At 55.7% G+C, this 3,225-nt stretch overlaps 1 protein-coding gene across 1 annotated transcript in view; it reads left to right on the top strand.

The window, feature by feature from the left end:
- Positions 1–6: 6 nt before the first annotated feature.
- SPNS2 (sphingolipid transporter 2) overlaps positions 7–3,225 on the top strand; it is a 38,784-nt gene continuing 35,565 nt past the window's right edge. Inside the window, exon 1 of the mRNA XM_008069088.2 lies at positions 7–229. The gene's annotated coding sequence lies outside the window, so the exon portion shown is untranslated. The remainder of the gene's footprint in view (positions 230–3,225) is intronic.

Here is a 3,225-nt window from a genome sequence, read left to right as displayed (position 1 = left end):
GCTGGAGTCTCGGCCAACGACGATGAGGTGCAGACTCTGTCTGGCAGCGTGAGACGGGCCCCGTCCGGAGCCCCCAGCACCCCCGGCACCCCCGGCTGCGTAGCTGCTGCCAAGGGCCCCGGCGCACAGCAGCCCAAACCCGCCAGCTTGGGCCGCGGGCGGGGGGCGGCCGCCGCCATCCTTAGCTTCGGCAACGTGCTCAACTACCTGGACAGGTACACCGTGGCAGGTGAGCGAGTGCCCTACCCAGCTCGATGACCAGGACGCACCCGCCCCGACCTCGAGGTACCCCGGATAGCTTTTGGTCCCAGGCCCTCTATATCTGAGCGCTACGTGGGGTCCCTAAGGGCCCTCTGCTCAGGCACGACTGGACAAGTGATGCCCCTGTGCTTCCCGGGCCCATCCTAGATACCTCTCACCCCACCCAGGGCCAGGGGTTGGCGGAGTCCCCACCCCTGGAGCAGCCCGCGCGTCCTCGCCAGCCCTTGACGGCCCATCCGTTGTCCTCTTCTCCGATCTCCTCTGCGTCTCTCTGCGTTCTTGTCTCCGCGCCCCTTCCCGCCCCAGCTGCAGGTTCCCGGGCCTCTCCTCCCCTTCCCCCAGCCCAGGCAGCTCGTCCGTCTGGAGCCGTCAGTTCCTTCCTTTCTCTGCCGCCTCCACCCCACTGAGTGCGTGCGGCGAGTGCGCGTGCCCCTTGCGGGTGTGCGCTAGGGAGAACGGGTGTGTGCACGCGTGGCGGCGCGGTTGTGTGTGTGTGAGCGCGTGGCTGACAAAGGCTCCGGGCTGCGGGAGAGGAGGGAGGGGCGGGGCGGGTCCGCGGCGCCTGGGGACCCAGAATGCGGTTTGCAGCTGGCCTTGGATAGAGGCTGAAGACGCCTTTCCCTGCTCTATGGTGCTTGGGGACGGGGGTAGGGCGCAGGCCTCTGGGGCTAGAGACTGGCGGCCTCAACGTCTGAGAGCATCCGTGGGAATCAGCCTTGAGGACGGGATTGGGGTCGATAGAAACGACTGGATTCTAGTCCCAGATTTGCTCTTAATGTGTTTGGTGTGTGACCTTGGGCCAGTCTCAGCTTGTGTATAGTTCTGTTTGCCCATTTGTGAGTTGAGTGCTCCCTGGGCCTTTTGGAGGTAAACGTGGTTCTGAAATTCTGTTCTGCTGGCTCCCCTCCCCAACTTCTTAGGGGTCTGGGGGTAGGAACTTGCCCTAGACTGAGCTGCTCCTGGTTAGGAATGGTGCAGCCTTGAGCGGAAAGGACTCTGACCAGGCTGGCATAGGTAGGGCCTCCCTGTAGGGGGAGAGCAGTGCTGTGTACCTGGCATGCTGGGTCAGAACCTGCCTAATCACAGTTTAGTAAAATCTGGAGCTACCAAAAAAACCCAAATGTATAAATGAGGGGGGTGGGGAGAGAGAGCGAGCGAGTGAGAGAGAGCAAGCGAGCGCGAGCGAGTGCACACTAGCAGGAGAAATTCTAGATAGACTCTAAAAAAGCCCTGGCATAGATCACATGCCCTGGGTACCCTTCTCTGGTCCTCAGTCTCCCCCTGTTGAATGGAGTTTTGTGTCAGGTGGAAGGGAAGGATTTGGATAGGAGAGCAGAGGCTTCTGGCTTCTTCCTTCCCCGATTCCTGCTTTCAGTACCACTCAGTTCTCTGGCCCTCCAATGGAGGGAGTTGGAAGTGGGTACCAGTGGCACCGGTTTCTGAGTTGAGCTGTCCCCAAGAGACTCTTACTTTGGTCTGGTGAGCAGGAATATTGAGCACCCCCAAGTGCGCCAATCCCTGTCATGCATGTGTCATGCTGCCTGAAGCCCAGGAGTATAAGTGCCACCCTGTGGGGAAAAGTCAGAGAGTATCAAAGACCTGTAGTCAGTGCAAAATAGGCTTCTGTACACCAAAGAGGGAGCCAAGGCCCCTGCATCACCCTTGCCAAGACAGCTCAGAGAGTGACCGACAAAGGTGTTGTTAGACCTACCAGTCAGCGTCTGCCTGGGAAGAGGTCTCCCTACCCTCCCACAGCTAGGGAATGAATGGTCCTGCTTCTGGCACGGTCACATTTTCCAACTTGTTTTTTCCGGTCCCAGACCACCCCCTCTGCCGTTCTTAGGGGAACAGACTCTGCCAAGGGCAAAGCAGGAGAGGGTGGGATCAGAGAGTTCTGGTGCTTTTCTGCCCCCACCTCTACTTGGATCCTAGAGTCAGACTGTTAGAGTGGGAGAACGAGATAGAATTTCTGGTGAATTGGTAAGGGGAGGTGAAAGTAGTGGCTGAGAGGGGCGTGGAGCAGTTCGGGAGGAAGGCCCGGAAAGCCCTGTGCAAACACCCGCTTGGGCTGTGCATCCCTCCCTGTCCTGGCTTCTGCCCTGCCCCACCCCCAACACACAACATACACACATTTCCTCTCCGGATGAGCCTGGCTGCCCCCTCTCTCTTTATGGTAGATTTCCCCACCCTCCCCTTCCCCAAGTTCAGTTTTGGGAAATATTTACTATCTCTATGGTAACTCCCATGGCTTGATGTGTCTTGTGCTAGGGCCAGGGAAATGCTCATCCCAGGCCTGAGTTCACCTGTGACTGGGTGGCCCAGCTGGATAGAGACAGAGATGCAGAAACGTCACTGCTCAGTCACCTTTGATGTCTAAGCCCACCTGGCTCCAGCTTCCCTATCAAAGAATGGGAGGAGTGCCCACTCTCCCTCTTTAAATCCATCCTTTAAATCTGTTTTTTCGTGATATAGACTAGAGTATAATGCAACCCACATATTAATTTCAAATTTTCTGGTAGCCAGATTTAAAAAGCAAAAGAAATAGGTGCAATTAATTCATCCTATATTTTATTTAGCTCAATATATCCAACATATTTCAACATGTAATCAATAGAAAAGTTGTTAGTGGCTTATTTTGCATTTTTTTTCATACAACGTCTTTGAAATCCAGTGTGTGTTTTCCATGCACAGCACATGTCAATGTCACAGTGGCTAGGGAACCATCGGGGAGGATAGTGCAGGTGTAGAGTCTTGCTGCAGAGTCTGAGTTCAGGCTTTTAGGCTTACCAGCCGTGTGACCTTGAAGACATCACCTAAGCCTTCTGTGTGATCATTTTCCTTCTCCACATCCCGGGCTGTGTGGAATAAATGAGAATGGATCTACAGCACCTGGGACAAGGCCAGATTCCTAGGAGGGCTTCACAAATGTCAGCTGCCTTCTCTTTCATGCCTCTGCTCAAGCTG

This window comes from Carlito syrichta, unplaced genomic scaffold (genome assembly GCF_000164805.1).
Source record: "Carlito syrichta isolate Samal-C Ts95f unplaced genomic scaffold, Tarsius_syrichta-2.0.1 Scaffold311807, whole genome shotgun sequence".
Classification (NCBI taxonomy): domain Eukaryota; kingdom Metazoa; phylum Chordata; class Mammalia; order Primates; family Tarsiidae; genus Carlito; species Carlito syrichta.
This window is presented reverse-complemented; position numbering and strand designations above follow the sequence as displayed.